Source organism: Bos grunniens, chromosome 9 (assembly GCF_055505025.1).
Source record: "Bos grunniens cultivar Pamir isolate PY7600 chromosome 9, Bosgru_T2T1.0, whole genome shotgun sequence".
NCBI lineage: Eukaryota > Metazoa > Chordata > Mammalia > Artiodactyla > Bovidae > Bos > Bos grunniens.
This window is the reverse complement of record NC_141173.1, coordinates 30,214,683-30,242,245: the sequence shown is the minus strand read 5'-3', so window position 1 is coordinate 30,242,245 and position 27,563 is coordinate 30,214,683. Positions and strand designations below refer to the sequence as shown.

Below are 27,563 nucleotides of genomic sequence, written 5' to 3'. Positions count from 1 at the left end.
ACAGACCTTATATACAAAATGGAGTACTCCCTACCTGAAATTACTCCCTTTTCAAACACACACTTTTTTAGAAGTGTAAATCATAAAAATTTTAATTGAAGCTGGAAAACTCAATGGACAGAGGAGCCTGGAAGACTACAGTCTGTGGGGTCAAAAAGAGTCAGACATGACTGAGCAACTGAGCACATACGCAGGCAAGCACTTCTCAGGAAAGGGAACAAAGGCTAAGCCACTTTTTAATACTTAGTGTTATGTCTTCTGTAATAATATAACAGTAAGCTGGGGCATGAAAGGGTAAAATACTTCTTAGAATAATAATGGCGGAGCCCATTTTTCTGAGGAAGTAAAGGTAAAGATAAAAGTTTTAACAATAGCCTTTTATTCTTCACACAGACACAGACATACATGCATGCATGTATGCAGATGTGCATGAATATATTTTGGATTTGAGATTTGGTTTTATAATCTTGGTGCCCACCATGATAAGCATTATCTACTAGATGATCTAGTGAGAAAAGAAAACACATTTTCCTCTTGCGTACTTGCTGAACTAGAATTGAAACAGTTGTATTTAATCATGTAACAGGAATACATCCCAACTTCTTGAACCAGAAATTCCTATAAACATTTGACCAAAGTTTGAGGTGCCATTCAAGTTGCCAAATATAAAAGAGATCAAAAAGAGAAATTTCTACCACGGAAGAAAGTGGTAAGATTCCCCAAACATGAACAAAGGACTGAAATAGGAAGGTAAAGAAGTATTGCTTTAGGAAAATTAATTTTTTTTTTAAGAGAATTGGAAAGGAAGGAATTCTATGAGAATCTATGTGTAGAAGTATAAAGAAGCGACTGCATTAACTACATTGGGAGGAATTCCAATTTTCCTTTCTTCTGATTTTATTACCATCCAACAAGGTCCTCAACTAATTTTAACGTATCAGTGTGTTTAATGTGGTAGAAGCTAGTGATGCAAGGTGGCAGGGGAAGGATAGATTGAGAAATGGGCAGAAGGGATTATAGGTCTACGGTTGCCCTTCTGTACCTTTTAAGAGATTATCCAATTCCTTAAGACTGTACATCTTTGATCTTTGATCGCTTAGGGCTATTTTGCAACTCCAGAGGGGAAGGAAACTGATAATTTATAGGAAACTACAGGTAATGCAGATAAATCTTTTCCAGAGCGATGCAGATGAAATTGTCCCTCAGAGATGTGTTATTAATTTAAAGATTCACATCAATCTATAACAGGAGTTTCCAAAGTATGATTCAGAGTCCCCTCAGAGTCTCCGAGACCTTTTCTGGAGTCCTAAAAGGTCAAAGCTATTTTCATTATAATACTAAAATATATCTGCCTTTTCCACTTTTACTCTTTCACAAGTTTACAGTGGAGATTTCCAGAAGCTACATGACATATGATATCACTACAGATGAATGCAGAAGCAGATATGAGAATCCAGATGTCTTCTGTTAAGCCAGACATTAAAGGAATTTGCAAAAATGTGAAACAACGCTACTTTTCTCACTAATTTGAGTGTGTTTTGGAAAGCATGACAAATTTTTATAAATATATTACTTATGATTTAAAATACTATCTCTCACCTCAAAATTGAATAGCTGTCACATTTCTTCTTGCATCTCAAAATTTCAGCTTTTAATATTTAATTTTAGTAAATTTGTAATTTATTTTGCTATGTGGTATGAGTTAGGGATTTTTTCCTCAAGTAGTTGTCTAGCTTTTTTATTAAATAAAAATTTCTTTATTAATCATTTGATATGGTACCTCTGTCATATATTAAATTTTAATATATACATGATTGTTTCTTGATCTTCTGATTACTATATTATTTCTTTCTTTCTAGTATGTTATAGAATTTTTAAATTATTAAAATTTAAATATAATATGCTAATTTTAAATTATTAAAATGTGTTATATATATAAACATATATTTTCTTTATTATTATTATTTTTTTAATTTTATTTTATTTTTAAACTTTACAATATTGGTTCTGTTTCTCTGATGTTGGTGGCTTAGTCACTCAGCTGTGATGCCATGGACTGTAACCTTCCAGGCTTCTTTGTCCAGGATATTTCCCAGGTAAGAACACTGGAGTGGGTTGCCATTTCCTTTTCCACGGGATCTTCCCAACCTAGGAATCCAACCCAGGTCTCCTCTCAGTTCAGTTCAGTTCAGTTAAGTTCTTCAGTCATGTCTGACTCTTTGCAACCCCATGAATTGCAGCACGCCAGGCCTCCCTGTCCATCACCAACTCCTGGAGTTCACTCAAACTCATGTCCATCGAGTCGCTGATGCCATCGAGCCATCTCATCCTCTGTCGTCCCCTTTTCCTCCTGCCCCCAATCCCTCCCAGCATCAGAGTCTTTTCCAATGAGTCAACTCTTCACATGAGGTGGCCAAAGTACTGGAGTTTCAGCTCTAGCATCATTCCTTCCAAAGAACACCCAGGGCTGGTCTCCTTTAAAATGGACTGGTTGGATCTCCTCACAGTCCAAGGGACTCTGAAGAGTTTTCTCCCACACCACAGTTCAAAAGCATCAATTCTTCGGTGCTCAGCTTTCTTCACAGTCCAACTCTCACATCCATACATGACCACAGGAAAAACCATAGCCTTGACTAGACAGACCTTTGTTGCCAAAGTAATGTCTCTGCTTTTCAATATGCTATCTAGATTGCTCATACCTTTTCTTCCAAGGAGTAAGCGTCTTTTAATTTGATGGCCGCAAGAGAACTCTACTACAACTACATTAAATATTAGGTTGGTGAAAAAGTAATTGTGGTTTCTGACCTTGAATTTTAAATCATTTTAATTAGGCTCAAATACATCTTTATTAATCAAAATAAGGACCATTACAATCAACACATTTTTGCCAATGAGAAATGTTAATTTGTTTCTGTAGAGTAAAAATCTGTGCTTTAGGATTCAGTGAATTCTTGGAAAACATTTTCTCCCTCCTGCTGGTTGTGGAAACATTTTTCCTGCATAAAGTTGTCAGGATGCTTGAAGCAGTGGCAATCATTTGGCAAGATGTCAGGTGAATATGGTGGATGAGGCAAAACTTTGTAGACCAATTCATTCAACTTTTGAAGCATTAGTAGTGAGATGTGGAGTCAGGAATTGTCATGGAGAAGAATTGGGCTCTTTCTGTTGACCAATGCTGGCTTCAGGAATTGTAGTTTTTGGTGCATCTCATTGATTTGCTGAGCACATTTCTCAGATGTAATGGTTTTGCTGGGATTCATAAAGCTGTAGTAGATCTGACAGGCAACAGACCACCAAATAGTGACAATGATTTTTTTTGGTGCAAGTTTGACTTTAGGAAGTGCTTTGAGCTTCTTCTCAGCCCAACCACTCAGCTGGTCATCACTGTTTGCTTGTAGAAATGCCACTTTTCATCACACGTAACAATTCAATTGATAAATGGTTCCTTGTTGTGTAGAATAAGAGAAGATGACACTTCAAAATGATGTCTTTTTTCATTTGCTGTCAGCTCACAAGGCACCCACTTATCGAGCTTTTTCACCCTTCCAATTTGCTTCAAATGCAAGATAACCATAGAATGGTCAACATTGAGTTATTCTGCAACTTCTCTGGTAGTTGTAAGAGGATCAGCTTTGATGATCCTCTCAACTGGCCGTTGTCAACTTCTGATGGCCAGCCACTGTTCTCCTCATCTTCAAGGTTCTTATCTCCTTTGCAAAACTTCTTGAACCACCACCGCACTGTATGTTCATTAGCAGTTCCTGGGCTAAATGTGCTGTTAATGTTGTGAGTTGTCTTCACTGCTTTACTGCCCATTTTTAATTTGAATAAGAGAATCGCTTGAATGTGCTTTTTGTCTAACATCAATTCCTTAGTCTAAAATAAATATAAAATAAACCGCAAGTGATAAGTTATTAGCAAAATAACATAAAAAGAGAAATGTGCATTAAAATGATGTGAAACATAACCACAGATCTGGAAAAGGTCAGTTTTTATTCCAATCCCAAAGAAGGCAATGCCAAAGAAAGTTCAAATTACCACACAATTGAGCTCATTTCACATGCTAGTAAGGTTATGCTCAAAATCCTTCAAGCTACACTTCAGCAGTATGTGAACTGAGAATTTCTAGACAGACAAGCTGGGTTGAGAAATAGCAGAGGAACCAGCAATCAAATTGCCAACATTCACGGGATAATAGAGAAAGTGAGGGAATTTCAGAAAACATCTACTTCTGCTTCATTGACTATGTAAAGCTTTTGACTGTATAAATCATAACAAACTGGAAAATTCTTGAAGAGATGGGAATGCCAGACCACCTTTCCTGTCTCCTGAGAAAACTATATGCAGGACAAGAAGCAACAGTTAGAACTGAACATGGAACAATGGACTGGTTCAAAATTGGGGAAAGAGTACTATAAATCTGTATATTGTCACCCTGCTTATTCAACTTATATGCAGAATAAATCATGCAAAATGCCAGACTGGATGAATCACAAGCTGGAATAAAGATTGCTGGGAGAAATATCAGCAACTTCAGATATGCTGATATTACCACTCTAATGGCAGAAAGTGATGAGGAACTAAAAAGCCTCCTGATGAGGGTGAAAGAAGATAGTGAAAAAAAAAAAAAACTGGCTTTTAAAACTCAACATTCAAAAAGTGAAGATAATGACATCTGATCTCATCACTTCATGGCAAATAGAAGGGATAAAAGTAGAAGCAGTGACAGATTTTCTTTTGGGGGCCCTAAAATCACTGCAGATGGTGACTGCAGCCAGGAAATTAAAAGACGCTTGCTTCTTGGAAGGAAAAACCTAGACAGCATATTAAAAAGCAGAGACGTCACTGTGCCAACAGAAATCCATATAGTCAAAGCTATGATTTTTCCAGTAGTCCTGTATGGATGTGAGAGTTGAGCCATAAAGAAGTTTTAGCACCAGAGAATTAATTCTTTTGAATTGTGGTGCTAGAGAGGAACTAGAGAGTCCCTTGTGTGGCAAGATCAAACCAGTCAATTCTAAAGGAAATCAACCCTGAATATTTATTTGAAGGACTGATGCTGAAGCTGAAGCTCCAATACTTTGGCCACCTGATGTGAAGTGCTGACTCAATGGAAAAGACCCTGATGCTGGGAAAGATTGAAGGCAAAAGGAGAAGGGGGTGGCAGAGGATGAGATGGTTGGATATCATCACCAACTCAGGGGACATGAGTCTGAGCAAACTCCAGGAGATAATGAACGACCGGGAAGGCTGGTATGCTGTAGCCCACAGAGTTGCAGAGTCAGACACGACTTAGTGACTGAACAACAACAACAACAAAATAACATAACCACATTTATTTAAGAATGTATTCCAATATCAAATTTCAAGTTTCAACAATGCAAAATTGCAATTAGTTTACACTAACCTATAAAAAACTAAGAAAAGCAGCAATAGCAAGAGCCTATTTACATTTCAGGAGCGTATTTGAGTGGCTACTTCATTGATCCCAGCCTTCTAATTTTTATGTCTTCTAATTATATGTACTAAATATTTCCTAAATGTCTCTTATAAGCGGTTTTTAATTGTTTTCTTTCAGCTTAATTTATTTTATATGAACCTGCATGTATAATGGATACATGGTTCTTCATATGAATATTTCTTTTCTTTACTCAGTTCTTCAGGCTTTCTATATTAACTGCCTTGGCATAGCTAACTTATTCCACATTTCTTTGCCTTTGAAATTCCAAGAGGGGTTTCCTGTGCTCTCTTGGCCTTTCCCACTTTCTTTCTTTTCTTTCTCTCCCCAGATTCTTCTGGGCAGAAATATCAAATAACTATGAAGACATCTGATATTTCCAGAGAGAGGATTTTCTTGTAGGGGGGAAAAAAAACTTTTTGGAAACAGGAAATCATTTTTAGTTGACCACATTAAGAGTTCCAAAACTAAAAGCTTTGGCAATTTTTATTTTATTGCTTTTTTGTGTTAGCATAATGTAGGCTTTCGTACTTAGTCTGGATGTCTTAGTTGGAATTATTCTTTAGAAAATGATACATATAAAATGTTCTGCAGAATGTAGCCTGATGTGTGTGCCCACAGTTCTACCTATCTATCATCTTCTGTGAAATAAGCAATGCATATGAAACAATAGAGCTATGTATTGCAAACAAATCTAGAATGATAAGCAGTGATGTGTAATGTAACACAAAGGAAATCCTTTTGGTATCCCATGAAGAATTGTTCTAATATATAATTTATTTGAATTTATGTGCTTGCTCTTGAATGCACACATTATGTTTTTATAAACTATTAAAATTTTAGAAGAAGACAAGGAATATGACAACACAATTAATGTGCTGATTTTGTTTATATGGAGTTGACAATAGCACTACTTTGACCTAAGTAACTCAGGGTTAAACCCTAGAATCTACATGAAACCCATTGAGATGTAATTGAGTCAAATGGATTTCATACATTCCTTTTCCGTCTTGCCTCTCTCTACTCAAAATGTAAATTGTCAAGTAACAGAGAGAAACATTATTGAGTTACCTCTTTTATAGTTTTTTATTTTTGGTTACGTTGGGTACAGATCATGAAGAAGAGTCTCATGAAGAAGATTGAAACACAGGTTAAGTGCTCATCATTTTTGAAAAGCCATTAGTTCATTTTGCATATCTTGGAAACTACAGGAAAGTCAAAGATACATCAGCATTTCTTTTCTGCATATGCCATGCACCCTCTGGTGACCTGAGTTTGGACCTGGCTTATCTTTTTGAAATATTATTGTTGCCTCCATTATCTTGTAAAATCCTGACATCCCCTATTACAGTAATTTCTCTCTTAGGCTGACATTTAAAGTTTTAAAGAAAAAAACAAATTCAAGAAGAAAAAGGCCAGAATTTCCACTGAGCTTACCAAGAGGAAGAGTGGAGGATGAGATACTAGTGAGAAGGGAAAATTTTACTTTTCGATTTATATATCCTTTAAAACTTTCATGTTAATATTTTTAAATTGCATTTTACTACATGCAATTATCACTTTTATAATAAAGTTGCAAGAAAGAAACCCTGAGAAATCTGCTGCTTTATTGGATGATTAATATAAGGATGAACAGAAACCAGGTGCAGTTACTGTGGCTACTTGTACCCAGTGGTTCAGCGATGCGGCAGATTTATGGCTGCATCTCATTTGTGAAGACCTACCTTCTCTTTGTTCAGGGCTTCTCTGGTGGCTCAGTAGTAAAGAACCCACCTACCAATGCAGGAGATGTGTTCCCTGGCTTGGTAAGATCCCCTGGGGAAAGAAATGGCAAAGCACTCCAGTATTCTTGCCTGGGAAATTCCAAGGACAGAGGGGACTGGCAGGCTAAAGTCCATGGGGCTGCAAGGAGTCTGACAGGATTTAGTGACTAAACAACTACAAGGAGAGAGTGAGTGACTTTACACTGAAACTCCTGAGGACTGAGCATCCTGGCATTGTTACCAGTGGGAGGAGCCACTCTAAGAGAATGTAGAGTCCAGGGCAGTGTAAAAGAATATGATGCACAGGTCAATTTCCTGATGCTACTCAGGGGAGTGCTGAACACGATTGTCTATAGAACTTTGCAGAGCAAGTGCCTCTCCTTACCCCGCTGTATGTTCCTGTCATAGAAATCCCATCTGGAATATTCACTACTGAATCTGCAATGTTTACAACATTTCAGGTGCTTGATGAATGTTAAAGAAGGAAATACATGTACTAAATCGCCCTATAGGGATGATCACACTAGCATCTAGCCTCTAAGGGACTCAGTACCAAACTAAAGATTTTAGAGGGCGTAAGATGTAGCATTAGATGTATAGAGGTTTGTCCCAGGAAACAGCTGTCACAGGAGCGGCTGCCTGGAGAGAAACTACCAGTAACAGAACAATCGTGGAGACCAGAGGGAAGGAGGAGAAGCGGGAGAAGACCATGTCGAGGTGCACCTTTTGCTAACTAGAATTGCCATGGAAAGCACCAGTCCAAAAAATGCCGCACCCAGGTCTCTTCTAGGTCACAAAAGCTCTAAGTGGAAGATTTAGAATTGAAGGAACAAGAGTCAAAGGTTAAGAAAGTAGGGGTGGCTTATGATTTGTCATTTAATTTAGTGTTATCTGGCACGTGCATTTTTGTGGATTCACTTTAGGCTTAACACATTTGCTAAGCCTCTTACCCCTCTGAGCCTTAGTTTTAAACATCTATAACTTCATTGTCAGCTCTTTAGGGTTTTAGGGGAAGAACCAACTCACATGAGTTCAACCTATATAAGCCTGGGTTATACCAAAATCAATGATTCCACCACTGAAGATTTTTTAAGTGGTTTCATGCTAAGTTGCTTCAGTCGTGCCAGATTCTTTGTGACCCTATAGCCTGCTAGGCTCTTCTGTCCATGGGATTCTCCAGACAAGAATACTTGAGTGGGTTGCCATGCCCTCCTCTAGAGGATCGTCCTGACCCAGGGACTGGACTCACATCTCTTATATCTCCTGCACTGGCAAGCAGATCCTTTACCACTAGTGCCACCTAGGAAGCCCTTTTAGGTATCTACTAATGTTCAATACAAATAACTGTGAAAAGAAGTGAAGAAAAAGCAAAGGAGAAAAGGAAAGATATACCCATTTGAGTGCTCAGTTCCAAAGAATAGCAAGGACAGATAAGAAAGCCTTCCTCAGCAATCAATGCAAAGAAATAGAGGAAAACAATAGAACGGGAAAGACTAATGATCTCTTCAAGAAAATTAGAGATATCAAGGGAACATTTCATGCAAAGATGGGCACAATAAAGGACAGAAATGGTATGAACCTAACAGAAGCAAAATATATTAAGAAGAGGGGGCAAGAATACACATAAGAACTGTACAAAAAAGAGCTTCACAACCAAGATAATCACAATGCTGTCATTACTCACCTAGAGCCAGACATCCTGGAATGTGAAGTCAAGTAGGCCTTAGGAAGCATCACTATGAACAAAGCTAGTGGAGGTGATGGAATTCCAGTTGATCTATTTCAAATCCTGAAAGATGATGCTATGAACGTGCTTCACTCAATACGCCAGCAAGTTTTGAAAACTCAGCAGTGGCCACAGGACTGGAAAAGGTCAGTTTTCATTCCAATCCCAAAGAAAGGCAATGCCAAAGAATGCTCAAACTACCGCACAATTGCACTCATCTCACACGCTAGTAAATAATGCTCAAAATTCTCCAAGTCAGGTTTCAGCAATACGTGAATGGTGAACTTCCAGATGTTCAAGCTGGTTTTAGAAAAGGCAGAGGAACCAGAGATCAAATTGCCAACCTCCACTGGATCATGGAAAAAGCAAGAGAGTTCCAGAAAAACATCTATTTCTGCTTTATTGACTATGGCAAAATCTTTGACTGTGTGGATCACAATAAACTGTGGAAAATTCTGAAAGAGATGGGCATACCAGACCACCTGACCTGCCTCTTGAGAAATTTGTATGCAGGTCAAGAAGCAACAGTTAGAACTGGACATGGAACAACAGACTGGTTCCAAATAGGAAAAGGAGTACATCAAGGCTGTATATTGTCACCCTGCTTATTTAACTTATATGCAGAGTACATCATGAGAAACGCTGGGCTGGAGGAAGCACAAGCTAGAATCAAGATTGCCGAAAGAAATATCAGTCACCTCAGATATGCAGATGACACCACCCTCCTGGCAGATTGCGAGAAGAACTAAAGAGCCTCTTGATGAAAGTGCAAGAAGAGAGTGAAAAAGTTGGCTTAAAGCTCAACATTCAGAAAATGAAGATCATGGCATCTGGTTCCCTTACTTCATGGCAATAGATGGGGAAACAGTGGAAACAGTAGCTGACTTTATTTTGAGGGGCTCCAAAATCACTTCAGATGGTGACTGCAGCCACGAAATTTTAAAATGTTTACTCCTTGGAAGGAAAGTTATGACCAACCTAGACAGCATATTCAAAATCAGAGACATTACTTTGCCAACAAAGGTCCGTCTAGTCAAAGCTATGGTTTTTCCAGTAGTCATGTATGGATGTGAGAGTTGGACTATAAAGAAAGCTGAATGCCAAAGAATTGATGCTTTTGAACTGTGGTGTTGGAGAAGACTCTTGAGAGTCCCGTGGACAACAAGGAGATCCAACCAGTCCATCATAAAGGAGATCAGTCCTGGGTGTTCATTGGAAGGACTGATGCTGAAGCTGAAACTCCAATACTTTGGCCACCTGATGTGAAGAGCTGACTCATTTGAAAAGACTCTGATGCTGGGAAAGATTGAAGGCAGGAGGAGAAGGGGACAACAGAGGATGAGATGGTTGAATGGCATCACCAACTCAATGGGCATGAGTTTGGGTAAACTCCAGGAGTTTGTGATAGACAGTGAGGCCTGGCATGCTGCAGTTCATAGAGTCGCAGAGACTCAGACATGACTGAGCAACTGAACTGAGTGTTCAATAGATTGCATTGGACTAATTATAAAAGGGAATGTCTAACTATGGTTCAGAGTGTCCCATTTTATAATTTTGTTTTCCCTGGGAAGGCTCACCTGGCAGGGAAATGTACTTGTCTTCATTTTTTCCCAGCTCGCTACCTCAGGCTGGGTACCTCTGTTGAGAAAAGACCCATCTATTTAAGGGTTGTTTTAATTGTATTACAGTGAAATTCATGCCAGGAATAGCCAGGATTCATGGGCTCCTACAGCAGGTGCTGAGTGGATTTCCTGCTGAAGAGCCAGATTCCCCTGAAAGAAGGTTACCAAGTACAAGAAAAGGAAGTGTTGCCAGCTATTAATAGAATGACAATGCTTGCACACAGGTGTTGCCAGGCAAAGTCATGTTTATCCGAGACCATTGTTAACCAAAGGGCTTGGACTGCCTACTGAAAATTACAGCCTCAGAGTTTCCTTGGACTGTGCCAGAAGCATCTTTCCCAAGATCAGAGTTTTCAGTGCACCAGTTTAAACCTTTTCTGTCCTTTATCCTTCAGTTCAGTTCAGTTCACTCAGTCGTGTCCGACTCTTTGCGACCCCATGAATCGCAGCACGCCAGGCCTCCCTGTGCATCACCAACTCCCAGAGTTCACCCAGACTCACGTCCATCGAGTCATTGATGCCATCCAGCCATCTCATCTTCTGTCGTCCCATTTTCCTCCTGCCCCCAATCCCTCCCAGCATCAGAGTCTTTTCCAATGAGTCAACTCTTCCCATGAGGTGGCCAAAGTACTGGAGTTTCAGCTTTAGCATCATTCCTTCCAAAGAAATCCCAGGGCTGATCTCCTTCAGAATGGACTGGTTGGATCTCCTTGCAGTAGTTACTCTTTTTCACTGAAATACAACACGTTTATACATAAAAATGCATCTAGGAGATTGTGAGTGGCTGGACCATTGGAAATACATTCACAGAATCAATTGAAAATAATTTATAAAATAAATTTATTATCAAATCTTACACAACAATGTCTGATTTCTTCCAAAAGAGCTGGATACCAATGTCAAACTCTGTGTGCTGGAATTTCTTGCTACTAACAGTAACATGTTATCTTTTTTTCAGCCACTGACAGTGACATGATCCTGTTTTTTTTTTTAATATTTCTTTTTTTTAAAATTTTATTTTTAAACTTTACATAGTTGTATTAGTTTTGCCAAATATCAAAATGAATCTGCCACAGGTATACATGTGTTCCCCATCCTGAACCCTCCTCCCTCCTCCCTCCCCATACCATCCCTCTGAGTCGTCCCAGTGCACTAGCCCCAAGCATCCAGTATCGTGCATCAAACCTGGACTGGCAACTCGTTTCATACATGATATTTTATATGTTTCAATACCATTCTCCCAAATCTTCCCACCCTCTCCCTCTCCCACAGAGTCCATAAGACTGATCTATACATCAGTGTCTCTTTTGCTGTCTCGTACACAGGGTTATTGTTACCATCTTTCTAAATTCCATATATATGCGTTAGTATACTGTATTGGTGTTTTTCTTTCTGGCTTACTTCACTCTGTATAATAGGCTCCAGTTTCATCCACCTCATTAGAACAGATTCAAATGTATTCTTTTTAAGGGCTGAGTAATACTCCATTGTGTATATGTACCACAGCTTTCTTATCCATTCATCTGCTGATGGACATCTAGGTTGCTTCCATGTCCTGGCTATTATAAACAGTGCTGCGATGAACACTGGGGTACACGTGTCTCTTTCCCTTCTGGTTTCCTCAGTGTGTATGCCCAGCAGTGGGATTGCTGGATCATAAGGCAGTTCTGTTTCCAGTTTTTTAAGGAATCTCCACACTGTTCTCCATAGTGGCTGTACTAGTTTGCATTCCCACCAACAGTGTAAGAGGGTTCCCTTTTCTCCACACCCTCTCCAACATTTATTATTTGTAAACTTTTGGATTGCAGCCATTCTGACTGGTGTGAAATGGTATCTCATAGTGGTTTTGATTTGCGTTTCTCTGATAATGAGTGATGTTGAGCATCTTCTCATGTGTTTGTTAGCCCTCTGTATGTCTTCTTTGGAGAAATGTCTATTTAGTTCTTTGGCCCATTTTTTGATTGGGTCATTTATTTTTCTGGAGTTGAGCTGGAGGAGTTGCTTGTATATTTTTGAGATTAGTTGTTTGTCAGTTGCTTCATTTGCTATTATTTTCTCCCATTCTGAAGGCTGTCTTTTCACCTTGCTAATAGTTTTCTTTGATGTGAAGAAGCTTTTAAGGTTAATTAGGTCCCATTTGTTTATTTTTGCTTTTATTTCCAATATTCTGGGAGGTGGGTCATAGAGGATCCTGCTGTGATGTATGTCAGAGAGTTTTCGCCTATGTTCTCCTCTAGGAGTTTTATAGTTTCTGGTCTTATGTTTAGATCTTTAATCCATTTTGAGTTTATTTTTGTGTATGGTGTTAGAAAGTGTTCTAGTTTCATTCTTTTACAAGTGGTTGACCAGATTTCCCAGCACCACTTGTTAAAGAGATTGTCTTTAATCCATTGTATATTCTTGCCTCCTTTGTCAAAGATAAGGTGTCCATATGTGCGTGGATTTATCTCTGGGCTTTCTATTTTGTTCCATTGATCTATATTTCTGTCTTTGTGCCAGTACCATACTGTCTTGATAACTGTGGCTTTGTAGTAGAGCCTGAAGTCAGGTAGGTTGATTCCTCCAGTTCCATTCTTCTTTCTCAAGATCGCTTTGGCTATTTGAGGTTTTTTGTATTTCCATACAAATTGTGAAATTATTTGTTCAAGCTCTGTGAAGAACACAGTTGGTAGCTTGATAGGGAGTGCATTGAATCTATAAATTGCTTTGGGTAGTATACTCATTTTCACTATATTGATTCTTCCAATCTATGAACACGGTATATTTCTCCATCTATTAGTGTCCTCTTTGATTTCTTTCACTAGTGTTTTATAATTTTCTATGTATAGGTCTTTAGTTTCTTTAGGTGGATATATTCCTAAGTATTTTATTCTTTCCGTTGCAATGGTGAATGGAATTGTTTCCTTAATTTCTCTTTCCGTTTTCTCATTATTAGTGTATAGGAATGCAAGGGATTTCTGTGTGTTGATTTTATATCCTGCAACTTTACTATAGTCATTGATTAGTTCTAGTAATTTTCTGGTGGAGTCTTTAGGGTTTTCTATGTAGAGGATCATGTCATCTGTAAATAGTGAGAGTTTTACTTCTTCTTTTCCAATTTGGATTCCTTTTATTTCTTTTTCTGCTCTGATTGCTGTGGCCAAAACTTCCAAAACTATGTTGAATAGTAATGGTGAAAGTGGGCACCCTTGTCTTGTTCCTGTCTTTAGAGAAAATGCTTTCAATTTTTCACCATTGAGGATAATGTTTGCTGTGTGTTTGTCATATATAGCTTTTATTATGTTGAGGTATGTTCCTTCTATTCCTGCTTTCTGGAGAGTTTTTATCATAAATGGATGTTGAATTTTGTCAAAGGCTTTCTCTGCATCTATTGAGATAATCATATGGTTTTTATTTTTCAGTTTGTTAATGTGGTGTATTACATTGATTGATTTGTGGATATTGAAGAATCCTTGCATCCCTGGGATAAAGCCCACTTGGTCATGGTGTATGATCTTTTTAATGTGTTGTTGGATTCTGATTGCTAGAATTTTGTTAAGGATTTTTGCATTTATGTTCATCAGTGATATTGGCCTGTAGTTTTCTTTTTTTGTGGCATCTTTGTCAGGTTTTGGTATTAGGGTGATGGTGGCCTCATAGAATGAGTTTGGAAGTTTACCTTCCTCTGCAATTTTCTGGAAGAGTTTGAGCAGGATAGGTGTTAGCTCTTCTCTAAATTTTTGGTAGAATTCAGCTGTGAAGCCGTCTGGACCTGGGCTTTTGTTTGCTGGAAGATTTTTGATTACAGTTTGAATTTCCGTGCTTGTGATGGGTCTGTTAAGATTTTCTATTTCTTCCTGGCCGAGTTTTGGAAAGTTGTACTTTTCTAAGAATTTGTCCATTTCTTCCATGTTTTCCACGTTATTGGCATATAATTGTTGATAGTAGTCTCTTATGATCCTTTGTATTTCTGTGTTGTCTGTTGTGATCTCTCCATTTTCGTTTCTAATTTTATTGATTTGATTTTTCTCCCTTTGTTTCTTGATGAGTCTGGCTAATGGTTTGTCAATTTTATTTATCCTTTCAAAGAACCAGATTTTGGCTTTGTTGATTTTTGCTATGGTCTCTTTTGTTTCTTTTGCATTTATTTCTGCTCTAATTTTTAAGATTTCTTTCCTTCTACTAACCCTGGGGTTCTTCATTTCTTCCTTTTCTAGTTGCTTTAGGTGTAGAGTTAGATTATTTATTTTTTCTTGTTTCTTGAGGTGTGCCTGTATTGCTATGAACTTTCCCCTTAGGACTGCTTTTACTGTGTTCCACAGGTTTTGGGTTGTTGTGTTTTCATTTTCATTCGTTTCTATGCAAATTTTGATTTCTTTTTTGATTTCTTCTGTGATTTGTTGGTTATTCAGCAGCGTGTTGTTCAGCCTCCATATGTTGGAATTTTTAATAGTTTTTCTCCTGTAATTGAGATCTAATCTTACTGCATTGTGGTCAGAAAAGATGCTTGGAATGATTTCTATTTTTTTGAATTTACCAAGGCTAGCTTTATGGCCCAGGATGTGATCTATCCTGGCGAAGGTTCCATGTGCGCTTGAGAAAAAGGTGAAATTCATTGTTTTGGGATGAAATGTCCTATAGATATCAATTAGGTCTAACTGGTCTATTGTATCGTTTAAAGTTTGTGTTTCCTTGTTAATTTTCTGTTTAGTTGATCTATCCATAGGTGTGAGTGGGGTATTAAAGTCTCCCACTATTATTGTGTTATTGTTAATTTCTCCTTTCATACTTGTTAGCATTTGTCTTACATACTGCAGTGCTCCCGTGCTGGGTGCATATATATTTATAATTGTTATATCTTCTTCTTGGATTGATCCTTTGATCATTATGTAGTGACCTTCTTTGTCTCTTTTCACAGCCTTTGTTTTAAAGTCTATTTTATCTGATATGAGTATTGCTACTCCTGCTTTCTTTTGGTCCTTATTTGCATGGAAACTCTTTTTCCAGCCCTTCACTTTCAGTCTGTATGTGTCCCCTGTTTTGAGGTGGGTCTCTTGTAGACAACATATGTAGGGGTCTTGTTTTTGTATCCATTCAGCCAGTCTTTGTCTTTTGGTTGGGGCATTCAACCCATTTACGTTTAAGGTAATTACTGATAAGTATGATCCCGTTGCCATTTATTTTATTGTTTTGGGTTCGAATTTATACCCCGTTTTTGTGTTTCCTGTCTAGAGAATATCCTTTAGTATTTGTTGGAGAGCTGGTTTGGTGGTGCAGAATTCTCTCAGCTTTTGCTTGTCTGAAAAGCTTTTGATTTCTCCTTCATACTTGAATGAGATCCTTGCTGGGTACAATAATCTGGGCTGTAGGTTATTTTCTTTCATCATTTTAAGTATGTCTTGCCATTCCCTCCTGGCTTGAAGAGTTTCTATTGAAAGATCAGCTGTTATCCTTATGGGAATTCCCTTGTGTGTTATTTGTTGTTTTTCCCTTGCTGCTTTTAATATTTGTTCTTTGTGTTTGATCTTTGTTAATTTGATTAATATGTGTCTTGGGGTGTTTCACCTTGGGTTTATCCTGTTTGGGACTCTCTGGGTTTCTTGGACTTGGGTGGTTATTTCCTTCCCCATTTTAGGGAAGTTTTCAACTATTATCTCCTCAAGTATTTTCTCATGGTCTTTCTTTTTGTCTTCTTCTTCTGGGACCCCTATGATTCGAATGTTGTAGTGTTTAATATTGCCTTGGAGGTCTCTGAGATTGTCCTCATTTCTTTTAATTCGTTTTTCTTTTATCCTCTCTGATTCATTTATTTCTACCATTCTATCTTCTAATTCACTAATCCTATCTTCTGCCTCTGTTATTCTACTATTTGTTGCCTCCAGAGTGTTTTTAATTTCATTTATTGCATTATTCATTATATATTGACTTTTTTATTTCTTCTAGGTCCTTGTTAAAACTTTCTTGCATCTTCTCAATCCTTTGACTGAGTTGGATTATAGTTGCAGCATCAGGAATATTTATTGTGTTATGAAAGGAATATTTATTGTGTTACGAGGATCTCCGATTGCAGCACACAGCACTCTGGGCTTAGTTGCTCTGGAGCATGTGGATCTTAGTTCCTGGACCAAGGATCAGACCCATGTACTCTGTATTACAAGGTGGAGTATTAACCACTGAACCACCAGGGAAGTCTCCTGTTTTGTTTTTTAATGAAAATTCTGGAAGATACAGAAAATTAGAATTAAAAAGGAAAAAAGCATCCATGATTTTAGAGTTTCCAATAACTATATTGATGTATTTGTCTGGAAAAATCTATTTTCTGTGTTTGTACTTTGTGTTTTCTCAGCAGTTATCTGTTAATATTTATGGAGCATGTGTTAGACATGATACCTCTACATTGTCTACATATAACTTTATTTTATCCTCACCCCAATCCTACAAATTAGATACTCTATTTTACAAATGAGGAAACTGAAGTTCAGAAAAGTTCAGGAAAAACTCCATACCACACAGTAAAGAAAAGATTGAGATTCAAACCCAGATCTGATTCCAACCATCACTTGTTAACCTTTACTGTTTACTGCCAATACTGCAAGGGAGGTCACAAACACAGACATACTTGAGGATGGATCATCCACGAGGGTAACCACCACTTTTTTTAAGCAGGGGAAAAAAACTTACATTCTCTGAAATTTGTTAATCTATGCATTTATGGTTAAATTTAACAAGGCTGGAGACCACTGAGACCAAGATGTCCTCTTAAAGTAAATGTCGCCTTTCAGAATCAGAGACGTTTGGCAATCCTCCCCAAGCCACATGTGCTCATTTGTAACATATGTAGCAGCAAACAGATGTGCAGACATTGCAGAGCGCAGAGAAGCTTGTGCTGGAGATTGTTTGTCCCACACTTGACATTTACATTCTCTGGGGAAATATTAAGTCATTGAAGTTATACACAGTTCTAAGAACACAAGAGGTTTTAATAGTTTTTAAACTAATGGACGATTATCGAGAAACAGAAGGCAGTCCAGATATGTTTAATTAAAGGTGGACTAGTGTCACTGAGTTCAGATTTTCCTGATCACAGGCGTATTGATACATAGTTTAGCTTGGGCTTAGGCTTTAGGCAGCAGATGTTGAAAATCTCATCTGTACCAACAGTTGTTCTTTGCCTCAGTTTCTCCAAAAAGTTTCCCTAATGATACTTCAGAGCTCTGTTGTGAACAGGAGTAAATGAACCATGAAATGTCTGGAACTATGCCTGCTCAGAGTTTGCATTTAAGAAACATTAGCAATTCAACACTGGAAGAGTCAACAGAATCCGTAACTTGTGAATATATTCTTTTCTAATTTTAATGGATTTTGTACAGTGTTTCTTTTTCATCTTGCAGTACATGATCGAAAATTCAAGAAAAACTTAAAACATACTTAATTCAAAACCATTGCTCCTAGACTTTGATCTTGCTGTCCTTTATGGCACACTTGCTTAGTCTTCATGATTTCATTCCACATTAAGGGGTCTCTCATGTTTTTTCTTGTTTTACATCAATTGCCAAGTCACTTGAAGTACTAATCCTATGCTTTTATTATGTTTATCAGCCTTGTGTCTCTATGATCTCTCAGTATGAAGTCATTTTTTTCCTCTATCATTTTAATAATTTATCCAAACTCCAAATCACAAGTTTAAAACTATGAAGCTGAAATAATCAAGTATGGAAAAAAGAAAGCTATTAAGCCAAATGAGCATTAGCAAATTAGAAAAGATGGTTCTAAATCCCAGAGCTGCCCAATTAGTCAGTGAGACACTGTGTGAATCACTTGTGATTCCCTCATCTAGCTTCTCCATCTGTAAAATAAAGATCATAACATCTGTCAGGCCTCCCTCCAAGGTATTGTGAAATAAAATATTATATGTGGAAGTCCCTTGTAAATTCTATAATCTGAGGGTTTGGAAGCTTGTTTATTTAAAACTTCACAAAGAGAGATTAAGTGAAAGTTCTCTATAAGCGGTGTAGCACATATGTTACACATGACTCTGTATGAGAGCTTTTTATTTAATCCTTCAAGATGGAGGCACTGTGGTGTGATTTGGCACTTTACAACATTGTACAGGCTTTCCATGAAAGACAGTCTATAACACCAAGTAGAATCTGATAAAGGCCCGGTATGCAGTCTTGGAAGTTATGTACTGGAGGTGTCCAGAGAAGGAGATGAGAAGCAGAGACTGACTGGGCTTTTCAGGGATCATATATAAAGAGGTGGGTTTTTGACTCCAGCATGGGATGTTGGTAGGTTGAAATAAACAAAGAACCGAAGTTGGGGTTCCAGATGGAGGAACAACTTGAGTGAACATATATAGAAGTAGAAGAGCACAAAGGCTGAACGATGGACTGGCAGCAGTGCAGAGGAGCTTTCCTGTAGGAAGCAGTGGGAGATGAAACTGGCAAGACTGAGCTGGTCTAAATGGAATGCCAGAGGAATGATGCACTTTGTTAACCCAGCACATTTAAAGGCAAAGCCACTGAAAGGGTTCTGAGCAGGAGAACCATGTGGTAAAAACTGTGAACTCTAGCTTCAGACTCACCAGTTTCTAGTCCAAACTGACCTATTAGCCAATATTTCCTTAGGCAACACTTACTGGACATGCATAGTGAAATGGAAAAAGTATGATTCTGGGAGTCAAGGCGGGCCTGAGGGATGAGGCCTCTTTTCTGGACCTACCTTCGGCCAGCAGGGCCAGCAAAGCCATCTTATAGCCTGGCTCTTTCCCATTGCTTCTGGAACAGATTGGCCACATCTTTATTTCATTGAATTTCTATCAGCATTCCTCTAGGTTAAGAGCACAGAAACAGGTTAAAAGATATTTTCTCCTGAAAGTCTTCAAAAAGCTTCCAAACTGTCCTGTCTGCTATTAATTCTTTTTCCATTCCTTTATTGCCCAATCGTCTTTAGTTCGTCATGTTGCCTCTCAGCATGGAGTGTGTTTCTACATCACAATTAGAAACATATGATGGCATTTAAATGACCGTTTCCTGTCCAGGTTCATCATTAAAATGCCCTTTGTTGCTAACAAATTCCAACTCATATTAAAGCTGTTTTAACATCAGATATAGTCTTAATACTTAAAATTATCCTCAGTCGACCTTGTGTTCAGTTCAGTCGCTCAGTTGTGTCCGATTCTTTGCAACCCCATGGACTGCAGCACGCCAGACCTCCCTGTCCTTCACTTTGTGTAGAGAGTTGGAAAATTATTTTTGTATCTACTGTGGCTTATGTCCATTGCACTTGGCCAGAAAGAAAAATATTTGGTTCTAAAGCTATTTGTGGGTCCCATATTGATTATTTAGGTGCTGACATGCTAGCAGTAAGATTTTTCTTTCCTTTTCTTTCTTTTTTATTAGGAAAAATAAAATCATTCTACACATTTGCCCTCATTTTCTCAAAACTGGGAATAGGAGTGAACTTGAGTTTTCACATATACTTTAATTTTTATCTCAGTTTCCTGAGAATGGCAGAAACCTGACAAGTATAGATTTGGAATGAGCATTATTTAAACCATGCTGCATAAAACCTATCTGGTAGACAAAAGGCAAGTCTGCAATAACTACTAAGCCAGTAAAGAAGTCTGAGGAGAGTCAATAAAGTTATTAACAAGGTATCCATCCCACTGAAGTAGAAATATGAGGAGCCTAAAATGGCCACCGTAAAGAAATGAGGATCACAGTTTCTAAGTTTCTATTTATTCTTTCTCATAGAAATGGATGTAACTTGAAGTAAGTTGTCTCACCTTCAAGAATGTGTTTGTATTTTACTTTTCACATTATAAAATGATATAAACACTCTATGTTCCAAATGAGAATGGTCTATCTAGGGATCAGTTTGGAGTCCTCGGAAAATAAACACTAAACAATGGTAGAAATGCATGATGGTGATTTATGAGTCTGGAAACCTTGATAATATGATTACCATCTGAGTTTTAAAATTGTTATAAAATAAGAACAGACTTAGAACATCATTACTATGAAATTGTTTCCTATGCCTGTTCATCAGTAACATTTTACAAATATAAAGTGATGTTTCAAGATATTTTAGGATTTTTACTTTCTAGTTTATTATTGTAACACTTAAAACATCCAGAGGTAAAATCATATGGAACTAGACATCAAGGTGTTCAATATATGTCCCTGATTTTTCTATAGTTTGATTGTGGTCTGTCATGAGCTCTCTCTCTTTGGAGAATTATTTACACAAGCCCATTCCTTCTCAAACAAAGATTTGAGGTAATTAAAAGGGATTTTTTAATATATAAAACAACACATTCCTACTAAGAAAATCAGAATTCATTACCGAAATGAGATGATAAAAACCTAAAACTATCTCTTGCCACTTTTTGAAAGTTATAGTTTTATAAATTACATTTTCAAAGCCAGCACTTCTCCCAGATGATGAAGCAAAATAAAAACTGAATGTTTTAAATCAAAGAAAAAATGCTTGTGGTAGAGAGGGAGAAGGAGGGGAAGCATATTAGTCCTCAGAACTATTCTTAATTACAACTACAGTTAATCCTAATCCTTTATACATGTCATTAATACGTATATAATATCAGTTCTGCATATGTCTATGGTGCTATCCAATGACACAAGATATTGTCACTGCTTATAGCCAAATGGGAGAAATAAGTGAATGTGTGTATTTGCCTGTATATGTGCAATAGTATGAGGATGGGCATGTAAATATCAGAATACATTTTAGGAAACACAAGAGTAAGAGAGAGTTTTAATATACTGTCCAGATATGTAATCATATGGGAAACTGGAGACAAACATTTTTCAAACCAGATAGTTCACAGAAAAAGTGATATTTCATGGTTCATGAGAGTAGGAAAGTGACTTAGCAGAAAGGAAGTAAAGAAATACCATGTGTTACATATCTCTGTGTGACCCATAAGGGCATTCTCTTTTTATTTCTATCTGCCTCAAAAAAAGGGGCTGCTTTGACTCCATCAGAGGGCCTTGGTGTATTCTGGCTTCTGGATAAGTTTGAGTTTATTTCTTCTGGTCTCCATTCCTCAGCACTTTGGCATTAAGAGTGGTAACATCTCACTGTTGCTGGTCCCCATTCCTGCCCTATTTGTGGTGATCCACTTTTACTCCAGACAAACTTTTATTATCTGTCACTTTGTAAATAAATGCTCATCCAAAGATCTTTTTTCTGCTGGGAACTTGACTGATACATTAGTTGGTACCAGAAGTGGCTCCAGGAAATACACTCCTTGAACTGAAACTCTGGGATTAACACATCATATATTGGAGGAGTACTAGGATAAAACTCTTTGCTGGGGGTATAAGGTAGGGATGAAGTGAAGTGAAAGTTGCTCAGTTGTGTCCAACTCTTTGTGACTCCATGGAGCTATACAGTCCATGGAATTCTCCAGACCAGAATACTGGGGTGGATAGCTGTTCCCTTCTCCAGGGGATCTTCCCAACCCAGGGATTGAACCCAGGTCTCCCACATTGCAGGAAGATTTTTTACCAGGTGAGCCACAAGAGAAGCCCAAGAATACTGGAGTGGGTAGTCTATCCCTTCTCCAGCGGATCTTCCCAACCCAGCAATCAAACCGTGGTCTCCTGCATTGCAGGCGTATTCTTTGCCAACTGGGCTACCAGGTGAGGTAAGGATAATGGTTGGCATATTGTAGCCTTGTAAATTTTCAGGTTACCACTGTGGTTGCATGAGATGAAGAGCTAGCAGAGACCAAGTGACAATTAAGATTTTAAAGTCATTTAGCTTCTTTCTACAGTCCTAGAGAATATTGTCAACTGAAAAAAAAAAGAAAACACAACCTAAAAGTTGAGAGTTATGTTTTATTAGGCAGACAGAACTGAGGACTAAAGCCTTTCAGATAGCTCTGAGGGACTGCTCCAAAGAAGTAAAGGAGGAGTCAGGATATATCAGAGTTTTTACAACAAAGATCAGGTAGGCAGAACATCAAAAACTTACTGTTAATTAAAGAAAACCAGAAATCTCAAGTTAAGGAATCTGGCATTTTTCTATGGATGGGAAGATGAAAGAGTCTGGACTCACTGAAATCATTTCTTTGATATGGACCTCAGCTATCTAGGGCCAGTATCCTGTGCTTTCTCATCCTGAGTTTCCTCAGGGTGAATCATTAGGGATGGCTGCAGTGTGATGGCTTGATGGCTGCAATATCCTTTGTTTATGGATATGGCAGGCAAAAATTTTTCATTGCCAATATCAACAGGGGAAAAGAGAATGAAAACTATGAACAAGTAATTACAAATGCCCACGAGAAGTCAGAAGTTTTCCTGAGTCACTTTGAAGGAACTGTTCTCTCCTATAGTCACTCAGAAGATATAGATAATCAAGCTCATAGCATGACTATAAAGGTTGTAGAGTCTTAGTACTAATTATGAATCAGACTGGCCAGAGTCTCTATGCTAGGAGAAAGTCAATCATCGAACAACAGAACCATGAAACGCAGTTTTGAAAAAACAACAGAATTATGCCCCATTGGATGGGACATTTTGGAAAATATAGATGAAGTTAAGAATTTCATCTGTATGAAGTAAATCTCTAGATTTTCTTGAACCCTTGATTCAGAAGCAAATATTGACTTTCCTCACATTCACCCCTTCCACTGGGTTTATAATAAGTTAGAGCCCAGCATAGCCTGTTCTGAGGAACACAGGAGCCTATTTATAAAAAGGAAGAATGAAGTTTCAAGTCATCCTGCCAGGTAGAAAAATCCTCATCCAGCAGAAGTGCTTGCAGAAGCCAAGGGAACATGGAATTGGATGGTGGAAATAGACCTTTGTGATAATCAGTTTATGCAGTGGCTGGCTACAAAAGGAAAATTCAGATGCAGCATTTTATGGTATTTTTTTAAACTCTTTTTCCCCATTAGTTTCTTATATGAAAAATAGCAGAAGTGGTTAACATTTTCAGACTTTGAGAAGGAATATGATGATTGACATTATCCCATAATGATACAATAGCTGGTGAGACTTTGTTCTTACTTGTTGCAGACAAAGACTTTCCAACTAGACAAAGACAACATTGGGTGCTGAGGGGCAAAAAGGACTGACTTCTTTGGTATTCCAATACAAAGTTTCCCATACCCTCTGACTTTCGGTCAATGGGGAGCGTAGCATGCGGTAGGAAGTAGGTAGGAAAGAGAGTGATGCAAGGGAACTTCCTCTGTTGGCTCCTTTCTGGTGGAGTTAGGTAGGGCTGGCTATACTCTCAATGGGGAAAAAAAAACAACCCTGCTCCTCCCCAGGTGGTCTTCTCTTCTCATCACTTTTCCTGCTGAGTCTTCCTCTTAGCTCTCAGCACCTGCATGGGGTAGGAGAGGGAAGTGAGAGTTCCATTGTGGGTGGTCCCAGAACCCCCAGTTGTTTCCTAAACTCCATTCACACCTTGGTCATTAGTCCCTTTGTAAATAAACCTTCCTTAAGTTACTCTATGTGAGTAGGCCATCTGTTTCCTGTGAGGAAGGACCCTGACTGACACTCAGATGTCTGATAACAAACATGCCAAAACCAACTTTAGAATATGCAGAGGCGAATTTGGCAAACTTCCCTGTCAAAAAAAAAGTTCACTAAGAATTTTCCTCTACTTTGTATCTTTTTTTTTTTTTTTTTAAAGATATCACTGAGTCATCTAAGAGTATATAGGTTTTGAGGTCTAATCATTTCTGAAATACTAATGTTCTCTACGAGGACTGCCAAATGCCCAGGTCATGGAATGCCTGGAATTTAGAATAATGCTTTGGAAGGTTTTAGTGAAGGTAATCTCTTCTAGAAACCTTAAAAATCTGCTAATACAGAACCTTGTACCATACCAATTCATACAAAATATTTACCATAATTATCCTTAAAATTTCTATTCTCATTTTACTCTGGAGTACTGAGTCTAAATAAGCATGACACCATCATGTAACTCATGAGAATTTTCAAGTAGTGATGGTGGATTTTTACTGATCCATGATCCCTCTTGTTTATTTCTCTCTGTTGACTAATGGTGAGTAATCTGAGAAGGTAACTCACCTGCAATTAGGTTTCCTATCTCATCACCTATCTACTAGTGGGCTAACCAACTATAGCAAAGACTAGAAACACATTCCAAGTAATTAAAATCCATTAGGTTTGCTTGCTCTTACCTAAAAGTCTAAAACAAAACAGCAGGCAAAAATAAAGGACCATAACATTGTGCTAAGCTGGAATCAGGTTTGTTGTTTTTCATTTGTTGTCTGGCAGATTCATTAATTCAGCTAACATTTGAATATCAACAAGGTGATGAAGAAATAAAAGAAAAAATTATTCATGAATCTTCTTTTGGGGGAGTTTCTAGTTCAGTTGTGCTTAGTGCTTAGTTGCTCAGTGGTGTCCGACTCTTGGCAACCCCATGGGACTGTAGCCCGCCAGGCTCCTCTGTCCATGGGATTCTCCAGGCAAGAGTACTGGAGTGGGGTGCCATTGCCTTCTTCATTCTAGTCCAGTTGGGAGGAAGCAATTATAAGTAACATAGTAAGGGTAAGCCATATGCACACATAGGAGGGGCAACCTTATAAGTCAGGTGGGAGATGGTCCAGAGAGTCTTCTTAGAGGCATTACATAAGAGAAATGTTTTGGAGAAGAAATAGATTTAGATAGACTAAGAAAGGGGAAAAGGATATTCCCAGGACAAACACAGACAAAGGGGCAAAGACCTGAAATAGCATGATGCGTTCAGGGAACTGCCAGCCCTACTTTAAAGCTGGAGAAAAGGATGAGTATGGGAAGGTGACTAGTCATGAAACAAGAGAAACAGAAAGGAATAAGGTCACAAAATCTGGAACAAGGCTACAAACTTTGCCGTTCATACAGAAAGTTGTAGGGCTGTATTACTTAGAATACCAGTGGTTGTGAGTGTAGTAAATGGCTTACAAAGAAGGAAATGGATGGCTTGTTTAACTGTAAATTTATGATAGGGTTGGCTTCAAGGTTAGTAAATCCAGAACTCCCAAGGTTTCCTGAGGTTTTCTTTCCTCTCTGTGTTGGGTCCAACCATGGACCATAAAAGTGCCCCATGTGAGACACTAGATACATGTGTTTGTGAGGCTGAGTGCCTTCCCTGTTCACCTGAAACTACCACAATAGTGTTAAGCAGCTATCAGATCACATCAGATCAGTCGCTCAGCCGTGTCCGACTCTTTGCGACCCCATGAATCGCAGCACGCCAGGCCTCCCTGTACATCACCAACTATACCCTAATACAAAATAAAAAGTTAAAAAGTGCCCCACGGGGGCACAATACATGTCACTGCCCTTAGACTCCTTTGTACACCACAAGGTACTGAGGAAGATGAGAGGTTTCTATCCTAGCATTTGAAGCAACAGTTCTGAGATTCATCCAGATTGAAACTTTTCAGGTCACAACCCACCTTAAACCAAACAGAGTTCAACCCTGAGAGTGGGAAAATTTCCAATGAGGCATGTATGTCAAATTCTCCAAACATAATTATTTCACGAGTAACGTGATTACCTTCTTTTTAACACTACATTTTACTAAAAAGCTCAACTAGCGCTGTCTTAGAGAGACTTTACATTTTTCCACTATAGTAAGTCAGATAGTCAAATGATCCTAAATCCTGGAGAAGAGAGTGGCACATTATAAACCAACCAGAATTTCATCATGTTATTTATGTTAATTAGGCACAGTGGGCACCAAAATTCCAATCCCTGTTCTTTTCTAAGAAATTGGTTGAGAACTTTTACCCAGAATCAATGTGACCAGAAACATTGTCACAGAATCTATTATGCATCCTTTGAGTGTGGGTTGTGCATTATTCTGTATTGGCTAGTTCATGATGAGATGTCCAAATTTTACTTCTGGCATTTATTACTGATTTCCTATTTTTTTCTAGGTTTTCTTCAACCTATAGTCTTTGAGGATGTCATCTTTGCCATCTGATTTCTTGAAGAGCTTGCTTCCCTCTAACCTGCTTTGTGCAATGGGGCCAGTGCCCTTTCCACACATTCGCTTTGGTGGTTGCATTCCTCCTGGTGTGAAATGGTAGACTCATTTTAAGCCCGTTTTTTGAGAACTTATTTTTTGTTTGCATTGTTTACAGTACTTTGATGTGTGAGGAAAAAGAAAGCTAAACACAAAAAAGATGAGTTACTCTTGACCATCACTTATTGTATAAGATTGTATAGAATATATCTCTACTAACTTTGTGAATGTCTAAATTAATGCTTGTTGAAGTTCATTTCACATTTGTATTAATAAGAGATTATTTTCTTCCTTTTAAAAACTGACTACTTTGGTTTTCATTGTTTCTTAATGTTGATCTGTATTGGATAGGACTGATTAACCTCTTCCCAGGTATTGTTCAACTTCTAACAATGTTTGGGTTAACTCTTAAATGTGTTTGATACTGATTATACATTCATTGCAATATCTTCTTCAGGAAATAAATTTCTTAAGGTGACTTTAGTATTTTTCTTCTGAACTATTCTATATACTTTCTAGTGCTTAAAGGGCCAGATTGTCAGTGAGTATTCAATAAATAATTGATCAGACATAACTTGAAAACCAAGTTGGGAAAAGTGCTATAACCATAGTCTTTTTTTTTTTGGATAAATGTTGAAATCAAGTATTTTATCTAAAGATGAACTCAGTTCAGTTCAGTTCAGTTGCTCAGTCATGTCTTACTCTTTGTGACCCCATGGACTGCAGCACATCAGGCCTCCCTATCCATCACCAACTCCTGGAGTATCCTCAAACTCTAGTGCATCAAGTCGGTGATGTCATCCAACCATCTCATCCTCTGTCATCCCCTTCTCTTCCCACCTTCAACATTTCCCAGCATCAGGGTCTTTTCAAATGATCAGTTCTTCACATCAGGTGGCCGAAGTATTGGAGTTTCAGCTTCAGCATCTGTTCTTCCAATGAGTATTCAGGACTGATTTCCTTTACAATGGACTGGTTGGATCTCCTTGCAGTCCAAG

The 27,563-nt window shown here is 38.1% G+C and overlaps 1 long non-coding RNA gene across 3 annotated transcripts in view; it reads left to right on the top strand.

Annotated features, from left to right (window-relative positions):
- The window catches only part of LOC147365740 (uncharacterized), a 234,629-nt gene that overhangs the window by 200,471 nt on the left and 6,595 nt on the right, over positions 1-27,563 (top strand). For all 3 annotated transcript variants that reach the window (XR_015132330.1, XR_015132329.1, XR_015132331.1), the window contains one exon: positions 2,034-2,096. This is a non-coding gene — a long non-coding RNA (uncharacterized LOC147365740). The remainder of the gene's footprint in view (positions 1-2,033; positions 2,097-27,563) is intronic.